This window comes from Bidens hawaiensis, unplaced genomic scaffold (assembly GCF_021521415.1).
Source record: "Bidens hawaiensis isolate Kalapana, Puna unplaced genomic scaffold, B.hawaiensis_p1.1 tig00029992_1, whole genome shotgun sequence".
NCBI classification, from domain to species: domain Eukaryota; kingdom Viridiplantae; phylum Streptophyta; class Magnoliopsida; order Asterales; family Asteraceae; genus Bidens; species Bidens hawaiensis.
The window spans coordinates 22,112-40,304 of NW_027494992.1; positions in this window are offsets into that span (position 1 = coordinate 22,112).

Genomic DNA, 18,193 nt, shown 5'->3' on the forward strand with positions numbered 1-18,193 from the left:
TAAGGTGTATTGTTTAATGCTAGACATGACTTTTTATGTCAGTATGATCATATGTGTGTATATATATATAGTTTTTATCCTCCACGGGGTTGTTTTACATTATTTTTTTCTATTATATATATATTTTTGGATTTGAATTTTATTTATTGCAAGAAAGGTAATAATATACTTAGAGTTTGATGATGAAAGAGTTTCACAAATAAGTTAGTTTCTTAATTATAAATAGTATATTTTAAAAAAATGGATATTAATTTTTACTATATCTCTATTTTATAAGATTTTCATATCAAATATTTGGTGAGATTAATTTTTAATTTAATGATATGTTATGACCCGTTTTAAGACTATCTGGGTTTAGTGAGACCCATTCCTATGAATTCGGGTCAATGCATATAGGGGTGCAAATGAGCCGAGCTGAGCCCGAGCTCGATAAATGAAGCTTGAGCTCGGTCTCGGGCTCGTTTATTAAACGAACTTATTTTTAGGCTCGTGCTCGGGCTCGGGCTCAATTAAGCTCGCCTCGATCGAACTTTTTAATAAGCCGATCTCGAGTAGCTCGCGAGCAGCTTGACTCGTTGGCACCTCTAAATGCATGAGAAGTATCTATTTATAAAGTATACAAGCTTTAATTTACAAAGAATATCATGAAGTTTCTTTTTTGTTTGTTAAACGATAGTTATTAAAATATATGCTAATAAAAATCATATTTGATCAAAATCATAAACGGTTGATATGATGCACATTTCATGATAGGTTGCCTTCTATTCACGGAAAGTGAGTGATACTACATGAGCATCTTCTTTTTTCTTCATTTTCTTTTTTCTATGTTATAAATATAAAATGAAAAAGCACCTATGCTAGTCTAGCTGGTTATCCTGAGTTCAAATATTGTCTGTGACAATCTTTTTCCAAATAAAAAAAAACAAAGGTTAGGCTAAATGTTCCCATTTCGTGTCCACCACTTTCAACTCTTTTAATGATTTTATTTGACATATGGTTATCATTTAATATTTTTATGTAAAGCTTATCATAATAGTAATATTGATTATTTTTTGTAAAGCCTTTTTTTTTATTTTCTCTCTTTCTTTGTTTATTATTCTTTATTATAATAATAATATTTATTGTCATTATAAAATATATGTATAGAAATGATGATATATTCTCTTTATAAAAATGATAAAACGATTTGTATATCTTTATCTTATTATATGTCTCTCGCCCGACAAAAAAAAATCCATTGAATATATTTTGTTAGGTTCGGACGTATAAGATTATTGTCATATTAGAAAAGAACTAACTTTTTGATCAAGTCGATGTTGTTTAATCTCTTTTATTTATTAAAAACATGCGATTATTTTTTTTTTAAATGTAAGCTATCTCTAATTTTTGTTAGAAAAAAACATACTCTAAAGTATTAAACACTTATAAAAATGTTTTTTTACATAAGCATATATTTTTTGTCATTAAAAAAAATAAAAAAAAAGTTTTATAATTTTAAAAAAAGGTAAGCTATCTCTAAAAATTGTTAGAAAACAACATACTCTAAAGTATTATAACACTTACAAAACTATTTTTTTTTCTTTTTAGATAAAAAAATGTTTTTTACATAAACATTTTTTTTTGTCTTTGAAAAAAACAAAAAAAGGAAAAGAAAACTCTTTAAAGAATAAAAATACCTTTTTAAAATAATAATGATAATAAAAGATAATAAATCTTGGTAAAGGAAAAACAAAAAAGTTTAAATCATCTAATCTATGAAATCATAAGATAATAATATGTTGTATTAAACATAATTTTAGACATTTAAATATATTTTAATATACTTTTTGAGACGGCAAGGTATGTTATTACGTATATTATCAAATTTTATTTTTTTGTTGTATTTTTTTAACCACCCGTGTATTACACGAGATATATCCTAGTATTAATGTAAGACTTAAATGAGGGGTACATTTAGTAAAAATGAAAGAAGGGGGGGGGGGGGGGGGGTTAAGTTTAGCTACACCCAAAAACAATCATGTCCACAATTTTATCCTCATTATATTTTTAAAAGGGAACATAAAGAAAGCACATATAAAAATGGAAAAGAAAGCATTCCATTTTTGTTTTCGGTCATCCTTTCCATGCTTTACATAACACACATCATATGTATCATATACATAAAACAAACAATGACTTGACATAAAAGCCGTATGACTTCGGGTTGATCATAACCGAAAGCCGTGGTTTACTTTTATTCTGTTTGCGGGTTTCTCACACTAAGCAAGTAATTAATGTGTTAGATCAAGCATGTTGCATAACGTGCTTGCAACTGTAAAATGTAACTTCAAAAGATGGTATTGTTTGAGTGTAGAATAACCAAAAGGAAAGAAACATGTAGTGTGTATTAACACATGGTTAGTGAGTGATTGAGTGGGTAAGTGAGTAAGTGGTGAACCAGTCTCTTATCAATAAATGGTTGGAAATTAAACAAAAGGGACTTGGCTAACTTCATGCCTTTCCCATTTCCATCCAACTCCATCCATCATGGAGTTGGGTCATTTTTGTAACCGCTCAAAATTGACTCAGGCTCGGTTCGTTGGCTTGATCTTAAGCTCGTTTAACTTCAAAATCGTGCTAGAGCCTAACTGAGTCGTCTCGTCTAATTTCGAGCCCCAGCTTGAAACCACTCTGACTCGACTCGTAACAACCCTACATCCATCTGTATTAAAATATATTGTTTTTCAATTTTTCCTATTTAATAAAAGTGTGTTTGACATTTTATTTAAATTCAAAACAATTATTCAATTATCAAAATTTAGGTTGTAGTTAATTTGTTTTTATTGTCCAACTTGTCATTGAGCCGGCCTTGCCTATCCTTATTGCATATAATTTATAGGTTATTGATTTCATTAATTTTGTCATGAACTTATCTCGGAAATGACGAAATTCTAACAAGAGAAACCTAATTGAAGGCGAAACAATTCTGTGGTATACTCTTAATTAATCGTTGAGCCATTCGTTAAAAGGTATGGTGGAGCTGGCAAGAACTTATGCAGTTAAACATAACTTGTGTAAACATTGTCTCTTCTAACATTTTGGCCTTGTCTATGATTTGACATATCACTTATTGATTAAATATGATTTTTTGAACTAGCTACAATTAGGGGTGTTCTTCGGGTTCGTTTTTTGGGTTACGGGTTTTTCGGGTTTCAAAATTTTAAATCTTGACCCGAAACCCAACCCAAATCTCTCACGGATTTTTCGGGTTCGGGTACTTCGGGTGTTTTCGGGTTGGGTTAATCGGGTTTCGAGTATTCTAGAAAACAAAACAATAAAATTTAAAAAATTACAATGCTAAATGTAAAACATGTTCTTCTTTGCTCGTAGCGCAAATAATCAAATAAGAAACCAGCATAACTTGATAAAACACTTCAAAAGAAGAGTAAAACCAACTCGAACCATAATCGTCTTTAGTAGAGCGTGATTTGGTCGTTCGATTATGGTTGCTATTAGTAGTATAGGGAAAACATAATTAACAATAAACAATCGATCCATAAGAGTTGGAATGACAATAGTCTATTAGGGCCAGATTCTGATAACTTTAGTGGCTAGGACTTATCATATTATACCTAAAAATATATTTAATTTCAAAACTAAAAGTTTATTCGGGTTTTTAGGGTTGACCCGAAACTTATAAATTAAACCCGAGAACCAACCTGAATTACTTTGGTTCGGGTTCAGGTACGGGTTTTCTCGGTTTGGGTTTCGGGTTTTAGGTAAAAATGACAGCCCTAGCTACAATAGATCATTGTCTAATTATTTAAGAGTAATTTTACATTTTTACTTGTAAAAGATTCTTAAATACACATATATGTTCGAGAACTTAAGCACTATATATGCTCTAAACTGTAGATTACAAATTACTTTTATCATTATTATAAGTTGAATTGAAAGTTATTGTAAGTAATGAGTTGAAATCCAAATTATTAACCAAGGAGTTTAATTTATTAAACAATAAGTAGTTGTATAACTAATCAAATATAAAGGGTAATATAAAAAGGTTTAGGAAGGTTGGTGGTTGCTTGTAGATAGCTGTACCTAATAAATTTGTAACAAACAACAATAAAGTTAAATGAAAATTAGGTTTTAAGGTTGATTATACATTTGTAATTAACAAAGTGAGGATAGTCCACATGATAAGGGTGGGTGGTTGCAATGACACCTCGTGGCATCTGTATGAAGTAGGAACAACTCTTTCCTTGCACTTTAAAAATACATATTTTAATAAAAAATATATTTATTATATAGTATCAACTAAATATATAAATAGTTTGATAATAAAAACAAATAAGTTTCATCTATGACACAAATTCATCATACAAATATTTTTGTAGTACTGCAACTCATATCTTTCGAAAATAACATATCGTTTAAATGCGACTCAAACATATATAGATCTGTCCCAAAGTTTGGTCACAAACTAGGAGACCGTAATCGGGAAAATAGACTTAGATGAAAACAAATTGTTATAAAAACTAAATATAATAATTACATGGTTGTGAGGGGATATTCTTTTAGAATTATGTTTCCTTGGTGACATTGAGTAACAAGCCTACAAATTATAAATTATCATTGTAAACAACCATTTTTTAGGTTTTTTTTTTTTATTTTTTTTTTGGCAAATAAGCTTTCGATTCGATAACAACTCGAAGTAGCCTCCAAGAACGACTCCATTTGTTTGTACGATTTTTACAGAAACATATATTAGTGACCCAAAAAGAAGAAAGTAGGGTAATATTGACACGTAGCCCCAGGCATGTGCAACGAGTCAAAACCAGCCCGGCCCAGACCGAACAGGTCTGAGACCAAACCCGAAAGATTTGGCAAGCTGAGCTGAGGACCAGACCGCGAGAGAGTGTGCCGGTCTCGGTTTTGGTAGGTTGTGAAATTGTGTGGGCTCCGGTTGGACCAATTATTTTCTTATGTTTAGGGCCACACCACAACAGGAATCCACTGCATGAGTTTTGGGCCGAATTATGTGTTTTGTTTTTTTAATTAAACTGGGCCAGAAAATATATAAGAGGTGCATAAACCGGGTATTATCAGGAACCGAAACCGGAATCGGGGTATGGTCAACAAAAGTCAAAACCGGGTCGGGTAGGAACCGGTTCCTCGTATAGTCGGGTATTTGACCAGGTTTTCTGGGTTTTTCTGTGTAGGGTACGGTAGGGTCAGGTTTTGACTAGGTATTTCCAGTTCCGCTTCCGGCGGGTCCGAGTCGGTTCCGGTTCAGGATACGGCTCCAAGGAGAAATCCTATGTCTGGTTGTACCTGCAGGATCGGGTACGGGTAGGAACCAGTTCCGGGTCGGGTCCGGAACCGGGTATTTTGTGCACCTCTAATATATAATATATGTATATGTTGTACTTTGGAATCCATAGGATTAGAATAATCACACAAAATGTGCAATGTGTAACCAAAACATAAACAGATAACATCACGAAAATATATCAACACATGTTTTATATTGTTGTTAGGCATATTGGCCCATAGAAGATAGTAGGAATTTTTTAATAATAATATATTATTAGTATTGATATGCATTAAATTAAATTTAGTTATCTATAGATACCAAATTTATATGCACCCAACAATAAATTAGAGGTAATTAGGTTATGAGAAGAGGCGACCTGCCGACTACTAGCTCTCTTTTCATCTTTGTATTTTGCAACATATTTTGCTGGTAAGTTTCTATAAACATGGTTTTTTTAATTACTTGCATAATATATTCAATAATCCATTAAATAACTAGTTTCAGTTTGGCAACTATGTAAGCTTGATTTGAGAACAATTTGTAACATTATAAATTTATGATTACAGAGAACATCAATATATCTTAAATGGACCAGAGTCAAATTTCTTGTAGTAGAGTAGGCGATCGGTTGCCTCTCCTATCAGGACAACATGTGTGGTTGGCTGCGCAAATGTTGGAAGGCGAGGACATGACAGGTGACCAGGTTTTCTATACCATAGATGACACGTTGTCTCATTATCGGTGTAGAGTCCCTGAGCTTCTTGGGAGACATATCCAAGGGTGTTTTCATGGTTGGGTGATTATGTCTAACCATCCACACAACGTCATGTGGTCTCTTTGGAACCCGTCCAGTTCTAAGTTCATCCGTCTCCCACCATTGAATCTTAAAGAAGGAGATATTAACGAATGTTTTTTATCGTCGCCTCCTGGTGACCGTGGTTCAGTTCTTCTGTTAACCAGAAAGAACAAACCTACGTTTGTTTTTTGTAGGCTCGACCGCAAAAGAAAGAGGTTGAGATGGATTACAATGTCATATGCTAAAGAACTAAAAAACATAACCGGAAAAGATGATGAGTTAGTGGATAGTTTCACTTGTTGCAATGGTAAAGTATATGCATTGAATAGAGGTGGCCATGATTGTGAGCATTTTGTTATAGAGGTTGACATTGTGGTTAATGATAAAGTTGTAATAAGTCTATTGCCATTTGTGAGATTACCTAGTTTCATCCGCCCTTCTGGACCTAGTGAAAGCTTTGTTGGTCCTTTTCTAAAAGCTACTTGTCGAGGGTTGTTCATCGTTTATATGTCGAAGGCTATTTTTTGTTTGTGCTTGGTTAAACTAGACATAACCCGCAAGTTGTGGGAGGATATGGAAGACCTTGATGACGGTATATATATGTTTCTTGAATATCCGTTTCTTGGAACCTAATTATAACAACAACGTGCCCGTCATTCCCTCAAAGCTAGGAGCAGTGGCGGATCCAGGAATTTTTTTTAGGTGGTTCCCTCTTAATTTATAAGGTGGTTCCTACGCGTCTTCTATATATCCGTACACTATTATTTCGAAACTCGGGTGGTTCCTGGGAACCACCCATTTGTATGCTGTATCCGCCACTGGCTAGGAGGTGGTTATATACACATTATTTGTCAAGAGGACAAAGTAATACACTCATACAACGTCAAAGATAAAACTCTGGCCCTATCTTCTATGCCTCGGCCACTGAGGTTTGGTGAGTCGCAAACAAGCTATGTCTCGGTTTGGGCCACGCCTGAATGTAGGTATAGTAATATTCCTTTCACCTAAAGTTATACTTGTTATTTGTTAATTATACTTATCAGTGTGTTATTATCATGGTAATTTATTAGTATATATATGCGTAGGGTCAAGTTAGGTTTTCTTATGGACTCTTTCTTATATAGTAGTGTTCTCCTCCATTGTAATTGCAACATTATATACTAATTCAAGTTTCTTTTACATTATCATACATGTGCTACTTATAAGACCTTTATTTGTTTAGGTTGGAAGTTGATAATGAAGAAATCAATCATACGGCTGAAGTTGAAAGCGTGACGAATCAACAAGATCAATCACGCCTGTTTAAAATCCCGTTTCATGTGTTAGAGATGATTATGGAGTTTTGTGTTGATATCGACTATGTCAACTTCCGTGCTACATGCAAGCAACTAACATCACCCGTGACTCTATTCAGCAACGGAGCATCAACAAGAAGATTGCAGAGATATTCATTAGTTTTACCATGGTTAATGGTCTTAGACAAAGATCAAGGCGTTATTACTTTTACAGATCCCATATTTGGTGACCAATACTCGGTAAGAACACCTATAGAATTGATTGGGGATTTACATATATGGTGTTCAATGTATGGTTGGTTGCTGATGTCTAAAGGCTTAGAAACCATGATGCTGTTTAATCCGTTCACAAGTGATATCCGCAAACTTCCAGATCTAGAACATCTTTTCATCAAAACCTTTTGTTTATCAGCACCACCTACTTCTACTAATTGTATGGTTATTGGGTTTCATGGACCGAATGTTTATATCCACTTTGTAGCTCGGGAGCCCGCATCCTGGCTTTTATTTCCTCTAGATTTTGGTGATGATTTCCGTTTCTCAAAATCTTACGACCAAGATTTTTATGCCTTGAATAGCGAGGGACAACTTAGTATTTTTACAAACTTTTGTGAAGATGATGAATATTACACTTGGGATTATGTAGACGTACCCCCAACAATTTTCCGCGCATATAGAGGCACATTTTCTAGCTAAATGTGATCACGATCTAATATTAGTGACGGTGGGTGAATTTGGAGAATCGGTTGACTTATTCAGGATGAATCTTTCAGAGGAAAAATGGGAGAAAATAGATGGATTAGGAAAGCATATGATTTATATTTGTGACTCGACATGTTTGTGCGTGGAAGCCAAAACACCTTAAATGGAGAACAAAATCTATTTTACACGGTTCCATTCAGAGAAAGGAAAGATTGTGTTCTACTCTCTCGACACTTGCAGGTACCATACATTTAGAGGCAAACGCATAGTAGGAAGTTTAGGGGATTTTTGTGGAACTAGACGATATATCCACCCTCATGCTTGGATTGAACCAAGCTATTCTTAAACAAATTATTTACTTATGCATAATAATGCTTGTTCTTTAATTCTTTAATTTTCAGTCTTAACATTATAATCAACTCAAGCTAGTGACTTGTTTGCTTCTTAAAACACCCCATGCATGACTTATGCCCCGGTTACCGACATGATTTCAAGAGAAAGTTTGATATAATAGTGTGCCATAAGGCCATAACCATTATGTGGTAAAAAGGACATAAGGATAAGGGGTATACATAAGTACACACCCCTGCTAGTTCTATATGGCACCCCTTTCATTCAAATGAGACCAGCGACCTGTTTTTTTTTCAATACTTTATAATATTAGATTTTATAATATTAAATAAAGGAGTGATGGAGATTGAGGGGATTGATTCATGCCCCTAATTGAATGATGAGGTTAAATGATGAAAAAGAAGTTAACGTGATGCAGACGTGACGAAGGAGAAGAAATGACTGAAAGGAGAGATACCCTTTAGCCTAACTAATTAGTTGGAGCCGCAAGGGGAAAACTGTAATTTTTTGTCAAAATGTGAAATTGACTTTGCATGATTATCAATCTACAAAATGGTATCTAAGACATGTCTCTAAAGGTTGATCTAGATTAAGAAAAATACAAAAACAAATTAATTAAGGTGGTAAATTACACCAATCAAATTGGCTAGTTCCTTGCCTAGTTGAATGATTCAGCTTGATGTTGATCGAATCCGAGTATCAATAAGTTGTATAAAAGCGTTTCGGAACCCCAAGTTCCCAGTACTCACGGTGCTTTGTCTCATCATCATCGTCGTCGTCGTACTCAGTATATCCCACCAATAGCAAAGCTATGGTAGGATCTAAGGAGGGTAAGATGTAAACCGCCTTACCTCTGCCCCGTAGGAATAGAGAGACTGCTTTCAGTGAGACCCCCGGTTCGATAGTAGTTTTATCTCATATATTCATTAATTTATTTACTTATTTTATACAGTAATTTATTTCCGAATTCTTGTTTTTTTCATTGTAATATTTTTAAAATTTGGATGATTTCAATTTATGTTATAAGTTGGTCATAAGCAATCCACACATGCTGTTCAAAAAAAAAAGAAAAAAGAAAAAAAGAAAAAGAAAGCAATCCACACAAGACACACCAGCTTTCACATAGCATTGTTTATCATCACATATTGCATGCTTTAATTTTGCTCTTTGCTAGGCTAAGGGATATACACCACTCAACACTATTCTTCACATTCGTCACGTCAGTTTTCCTCCCCGTCATTTAGCATCACCCTTCAACATCCTTCAACCAAGGAAATACACCATTCTTCTCATTCTCCATCATTATTCATTTTCTATCTTTTTTTATTAAATTGTATTTTTTTAAAAGGAAATGAAGCAATTAAATAGGTTGGCCCCACCACCCTTGGGTGTATGACCCGAATGACCATGGTCATTCCCCTCATCACATATTACATGCTTTAATTTTGCTCTTCGCTAGGCTAACCAAACCGGTTTTGAGTTTTAAACCGGTTTGTGCACCTCTATTACAATTACTTCGATCTATATTAAATATATTAAATTAATAAGATAACTAAAATATCGTTAAAAACTAATTTTCAACTGGATTTAGTTATCCAATAATAAGTAAGGATACGCAATCTATTTATTTAAGAAAAAGATTATGGTATACATATTTTCATTATAGTAACACACACGTTGTAATCAAGAATGAAAAATAGATATGCATATCTTTATATATAAACTAAAAAGGTATAAACTGTATAATTGGTTAAGAGAGCAGACGTCTTTAATTCATCTTTGTGTTTTGTCCATTTTCAATATAAGTACTTCACACCCCGTTTTTACTTTTATTGTTTTAGGGGCAACATGTACACTACAAACCTCATTATTATTACTTATTATCCTCACCCGCAATTCTAATATATATTATTACGTGTGTTGCTCAATTGGTTGTTACATGTGATATGAATAAGTGTTTAATTATTTTATTGTTGGTGGCTTCATCCCCATCTTCATTCTCATTAGTAAGATCTTACATCAGTCTTAGTAGTTTGAATTAGCGTCATGATGAACGGATTATTATTTGTTATTGTTTCAATTAATAGTTGTGACTCCGCATCCGCATATTAATTGTGTTTTTAATATTATATATATCAAAACTGTGTTTTGATCACCAACCTTGTGTTGATCAAACTTATCTAAATTCATACAAGTTGCAGATACATATATGAGACGATTAAAGATAAAACAAGTAGTTTTGAGACTTTAGTTTATTCATCAATAAAAGGCTTATTTGGATTTGTTTTGTTTGAAGTTATGAATGTTTGGTTTGACTTGAATAATGTGATGTACTTGGATGTTTATGAAATTAAATAATTAGTTATTGTCATAATTTTTAATAGTGTCTTGCGAGAATGCAAGCTACTGAGCAATCTAATTAAGTCATGCCTCGACATATTCCGTTGTATGTTGGGGTGTGACAATGTTTAACTATAATACGCACATCATGAACTTCAAGAAATCCAAGTTGGCGGTTCTATTGTTGTGCTAAACGACGAGTACTAATTTCCCTCTTTTCGAATTCCATCTTCCAAATCTGATTTTCTAGTGTTGTTATTTGTAGGGAAGAAATTGTAGTTTTGTTGGATGGGTTGTCCCACCAATATGTCGTCTGGCTAAAGAGGTCATACCCGGTTTGCTGAGGTACATCAACAAGCATCAAGCTAAGGCCAGAAATGGAAGTATATGTTATAAATAGTTGGTTGTTTTTCCTCATCTATTATGTTTCATCATCATCATCGTACTCAGTATATCCCACCAATAGCAATGCTATGGTAGGGTCTGAGGAGGGTAAGATGTAGACAGCCTTACCTCTATCCCATAGGGATAGAGAGGCTGCTTCCGGTGAGACCCCCTGCTCGATAGTAGTTTTGCATCAAGCCTTGGACATAAGGCACATAGCACTCAATCATCCGGACACCGGCTGATCGGTGCATGTGCCCTTGTCTTTCGGCTATCAACGCCACCACATGATGCCTGATTAACATTCCGCCACTTTTAACGTTATTTTCACGAGATTAGTAAAATAACGTCAAAATAGGTGCAATTTTACTTTTGCCCACCCGAGGGTTCACACATATATACATTATATGCGCGCACCGCAAGCAGGGCGTATCTATTATGTTTATATATATATATATACATCTACAAAAACTTACTATACTATTAAAGCTAGGGGTGTTCATTGGATCGGATAACGGATTATTCGGTTCAGGTTATTCGAATTTAAAAATTTTAGGACCCTATCCCAAATCTGATCCAAATTAGGAATATTCATATCCTATCCGAATCTATCCGAATTCAATTTGGATCGGATTCGGATAATATTCGAATAATCTGAAATAAACCTAAAATAATTTTCTAATATTTTGTTCCTAACATTTAATAGTTTAGAATCACAATAAATATACAAACTGGAAAATACGATTTACTCTTGAACACAATTTAAAGTTCAAACTTCAAATAATAGTCTAATAAAATATACCAAACCGAAAAATACCGCTAAATACATGTTTTTTATTCGGATTAAACAGATATCCAAATAATCCGAATTTTTTAAAATTCCATATCCGATCCGAATCCGAATCCGAATTAATTATTCGGATATTCAGATTGATCCGATTCGAATATCCGAATAAAAATTCGGATCGGTTTATTTTGGTTTTGATTAGGATTTTGGTTTTTTTCGGATTTCTTAAACACCCCTAATTAAAGCAACATGATTTATCCACATGAGATTATTCTATGGCCTCTATATGGAATGTCACATAGATGCCATGAGCATTTTCCTATTTTGTCATCTCTTCTTTTAAAGACGGGACACGGACCCATTTAGTTATGTTATAACCCATGACCCGGTTTTCATGCTAGAACAATGACATTGTTTCTCCTCAAATACATCCATCTTCATATGGCAGTAAGACTTTGTAAAATTTAAATAAATAAAATATCGTGTGATACAAGTCTTGAACTCAAGACCTCATGTTTCTAGCTAAAGATGCTTACCAACTACTAAGTGGTAACTCTATTGGATTTCTTAACTTATAAATGATATATGGTTAATTCACTTATAAATAATAGTACAAGATCATTAAATATTTAAGTCATAGTCCAATGCTGTATTCAAATAGGTTTTTAAAAAATTATAAATTGTAAAATTTTGTTTATTATTATTTATATCTTATCATTCTTATGAATATATAGGGTGTATGTTATCATGTATATTATTAAATATAATTTTTTTATTGTTTTTTAACCACCCGTGTATCACACGGTTCTATCTTAGTAAATAATAATAGCTCTAAAAGCTGATGATGTGTTTCAAAATAGGCATGTTATTCGGGTTTCGGGTTGTTCGGGTTTGAGCTCAAAGAAAATTGACCTAAGAACTGACCCAAATAAGGTCGGGTTGTTCAAGTTGAACAGGTCGGGTTAATTCGGGTCAGGTTTAAAAGGTTCACCTTTAACAAGATCATAAATAAAACCATAATTCAAACCTTCATAAAACTATAATCAAGTCAATTGCAACATACAACCATATATAACTATAACAAAATCCAGAACCTTCATAATTCCAAAAGTTAATAGAAATAAAATGTTTGAAACTTACTCTCAACAATAAAAAAGATGATAAAAATAAACTTCTAAATAGTCTTCACTCTTCATGGTTGTAAAAATACTTTCAGGTTTGCTCTTTCGTTTCTAATTCTATTGTAGAAAACACCAAATCATATAAACATTAAAATAGTTAGATTCAACATGATTAAATATTATAAAAGTACCAAAATTAACGTATTTTTATCAATTTGTTGTGAATTGAATAAAGATATTAACGATGTATTAATGCCTCAACTAAAATATTAATCATGTATACTATGCATGCAACAGCCAAAAATAATTGAGAGCATTAGACCTTTGGTTACCCTAGGCTTATAAAACATCAGAATCAACTATTTGAGTTATTCGGGTTGTTCGTGTCAATCCGATTTTGATATTTTAACCCAAATACCAACCCACATGTTTATTCTCAGGTTCAGTGTAAGAGTTTAATCGGGTAGGGTACATTCGGGTCGGATTATGTGAGTCTCGGGTTGCTTCAGGTTGGATTTGTTATTCGGGTATGGTTAAAAAACACACCCAATTTCAAAACGTCCTGTCTATGTTGGAACTCAAATGGTCAGAATAATATTTTATTTTTGGTATAAACTTGGATAAATCATATCCATTTGACCTATTAACGCATGCATGCCGTTTCACTATACAACCAAGCATTTGGCAGACTTGTATTTGTAGCGAGTCGATATAATCATATAAATGGTTCAAATGGGTGAAACATAAAATTTAATTTGTCTTAAACATCTTTAAATTATATAATTATACGATTTAATAAATAGTTTCAAATTGATTAAAACGATCATTATTACCAATTTACTAGCTAGATGTATATACTTGGTGAGCTGATCATACTGGATTCACAAAACATATGAAAGGAATTCTATTCTTGGCCAACCATAAGGATACGATCAAGCAGTAAGATGGACTATCGTCTTTGCTAACGTATAAGACTTTTCTTCAATTTATTGCCTACTACCTCTCTTGCCTAAAGAGGTCAGTTCACCGCGTGTCTGTCTTTCAGTTCTTTAACTCCAAAGGGAAAAAGGAATCACTATGAGTAGGATTGTTCGTGTGTCCATTGGGCAAAACCGATCGAAACGCAACTTTTAGAAGTCGTTTTGGATACACCTACGTATCCATGAATGTATAGATTTTTTTTTAATATTTGTGGTACAATGGTTTATACATTGTTTTTTTTAATATTAGTGGTACACTGGTTAATTTATTCAATCAAAATAAACATATCTTTGGCAATGTTTAATCTCATATACTCACCTATTATTTAGTTATTTTATAAAGTAATTTCTCCCGGAATTCTTGTTGTTATTATAATATTTAAGGTTTTCAAAACTTGGGTCATTTCAACTTATGCTGGTGATACGCAGTCCACACACCAGGTGTTACAACTTACATGTGCTTATCATTGTTTAACATCGCATGCTTTTATTTTGGTCATTGCTTAAAAGCACCTTGATTTGTGTAACACAAATTTTTAGAGCACATGTCTAACAGTTTTAAGATAATACGGTAAACTTAAAAGGTTGATGCGAATTAAAAAATATATTAATGTTTTTAAGAGTAGAAACCTAATATTAGAAACTAGCCAAGTACAATATAGAAAAAGAATAGTAAAATGTAACTAATATTTTTTTTCTAAAGGAAAAAGGTAATTGGTCTCAAAACTACACATAAACGTATGATATGGTGTGTGACTTCATTATTGTATATTTTAAGTTAAATGATCCAAGGTTTAAGTGTATTTATTTGAGTGTTTTATAGGAACAACACACACACAAATGAATAGATTTCTTTTTATCATTAATTACTTTGAAATCAAAATAATAAAATCAAGAACACACCCTTTTCATTATTATGTGGTATTGTTATTTAATCTTTTTGTTTCTTGATAGATGTAAGTGCTGTAATAAAGCTATACAAACAATAAATCATAACACGTCCTTGACTTTGTAAATAATAATGATAATTTGGACGAAATTGGCAACAGTTGGAAAATATCGAGTGTCTAATTGTGGAAAAAAAATATTTTTAAACGAAATTCGCAAATGTGACTAAACCTCATGGACGATTTTGGCATTTTACTCATATAATAAAGAAAGAGTGAAAAGACATGGCTACCCCAGATTTAACGAGGTTAGTGATTTGGATGTAATTGGCAAGAATTGGAAATTGTGGATGATCCATATGTTAAAAGTAAATTTTTTAAACTTAATTCGCATTATTTTCTAAACCACAAGGACGAAAATAGCACTTACTTTAATAATAATAATAATAATAATAATAATAAAGAAGAGTAGAGTTTTGAAATAAATCTGGTTTTGAGGGGCATATAGGTAATTCAGTTGAAATTAAAATTTTTGGCGCTTAAAAGCAGTTACTCAGAGTCAGTCACGCAATCTAACACTCAGGTGCTATTTGTTTTTCAGAGGTAAAATGTCAGAAGACTGCGAAACCACATCTGCCAACATCTGTAGCAGAAGAGGTGGACCAAAACTCTGCAGTCTGCAACAAGAAGACTGTTTGTTTTTTAACATCTGCAGACTGCTAAAATAAGCTGAAATTTAAATAAACTGAAATATAAATAAAAAAGGTTATGAACTGGTGATAACAATTACGATTTTTCCCTTGTCTTGGCTTGATCAATGTTATGTTATTATTGTTTTTTGATAGGAGATTAGGTGTTTAAGTTTTAATACCGAGCTTGGTTAATAGATGCAAACAAACATTACAGTTTTGTATCCTTATTTGTAAGTTAAATGTTTTACAGTTTTGTTTAGTCTTTAGGAATTTTACAGTTTTGTTTACAGATTTGGGTTTTATATAATAGTTCAAACTTTCAAAATGCTCTCCATTTACTGCAAATTTAACAAACATCATAAGTGTCCCAAACCCTAGCCTTCTGTAATTAGTTCTTATGAGTAACAAACTCTAACCAAGAAACCCTTGAAAAGCCTAAATGTCAAATATTATCAATCATAAATTGTTGAGTCTAATTAACAATGCCTAAATGTCAAATATTATCAAAATAAAGCTATAAAAATGTATTTTCATAATCTGTTAACTGCATATGATGGTGATGATGACTGAGATGGGCATCAATTAAGCATTGTTAATAAACCAAATTAAGCAAACTTAACTAAACAACCGAACATACCACGGAAAAATTTGGTGTTATTAAGCACATAGATCATAGATGATTAACATCACAACCATTAAAATTAAAATATGAACCATGTAACTTACTTACCAGGTAGAATTAAAAGGAACTTCTATGAAGATGAGATGATGATTTGTGCTGCTCCAACAAAAGGTAAAAGAAAGAAGAATAAATAATAAGTTGTTTGAATCAATCGGATCTAAGCTAAAATGAAAAGAATATAAAGAAAGCATACCTTCAAGAAGATGCCGGCTTGGTGAGTGGAGCGGACGACGGCCGGCGGTGTGGAGGTAGCCGGCTTGGTGAGTGGAGCGGACGGCGGCAGTGGAGAGGAGGAGGAGTGGTTAGGGTTAGGAGGAGGATGATGATCGGTCTGGGAGAAGAGGTTAAAGAAGTAATAATACCAACACTTCTGGGAGAAGAGGGCGCGCAGACGTTTTTTAATGAAACGTCTTCGAAAAAACAAACACACTGCAGAGCCCAACGTCTGCGCGCCCTCTTCTCAGTGCAGACAAAAGAGGTGGAGAAGTGCTTCTGAGGAAAAACAAACAGCACCTCACTCACTCACTCTCACAGCAAGATGGGACTTTACGCACTTATATTGAAGGTTATGGAAAAGCATCCGGAATATTTCACACCGGAGGCGCATGAACAGTGAAAGGCGGACAGACTCAAGCGTGTTAACATAATGAGGGCGATACGGAAGGCAGGAAAGCATGAGCTGGCTGAGGAGCTGCAGGCAGACTCAATTGAAAGCTAGTGGTGTGAATCGTCAAGCTATATTAATTGATGTTGAATTTCTCTTTATTTTGCCTAAACTAATTGCTTACTTTACTTTTGCTGTTTTCATTATCATTCACTGATCCGGTCGTATCGGTTTGATTTAATACGCCACCATCACTTGTTAAAAGTTATACCAAATGATATGATGGTAGTTGTGTATCTGCTCTATGCAATACTTCAGCTCCTCATTAGTGCCATATGATTAGTCCAAGTTGCAGAGATCAGAAGGCTTATACCCTGTAGTCATTCATCTTTATAATTTGATTTATCTTGGAGGTATAATTCATAGACCTATTGAAGAGGTAGGTCCCAGCAGAGCCCAGTTGGACCCGCAAGACTCACCTCAAAGAGGGACGTCTGCGCAGTTGAAACCGCAAGACTCACCTTCAACAGGGACGTCTGCGCAAAGGCTAAACTCGCAAGACTCACCTTAAAGAGAGACGTCTGCGCAGAAACCAACTGGATCCGCAGGACCCACCATGCTCAGAGACGTGACGTCCTTACGAGCAGTACGCAAGCTGTTCCCGCAGGAAAAGCCTCCCAATGGTCGACGTACTCCGCCTGTTCCCGCAGCAACGGATACTAGCCATCAGGGAAGGCTACCCGCGCAGCAAGGCTACACGCACAAGGCACTTAACTCTTAAATAATTCAGTAATGTCACCTGAAGAAGGAGTGAGCAAGCCGGGAGCACTCCCGCCCAAAGCCGGGAATACTCCCGCCCAAATGAGCCAGTCCGTATGCTACTGGAGGACCTTTTGTACTGTACCTGACGAGGTATGGACAAAAGGTCTGACCAAAGCAGCGACAGCTCACTGTGACAAAGGAATAGTACACAGCCGGCCTGGTCACTATCAGCCGCTGCCTACTCACCAACCTATGTCACTATTAGCCGCTGCCTACTCACCAACCTATCGTAGCACGTGCATAGCCTGCAGTTGGTGGAAAAGAATAGTACACAGCCGGCCTGGTCACTATCAGCCGGTGCCTACCCACCAACTACCAGCATGGCATGTGCGTAGCCCACAGTTGGCAAAACAGGAATACTATTCAGCCGGCTGTACCTTCTTGAAAACCTACCTTCGGCTATAAATACTCCAACACCTTGGAATGGTATGGACACATTACATTATCTTACATT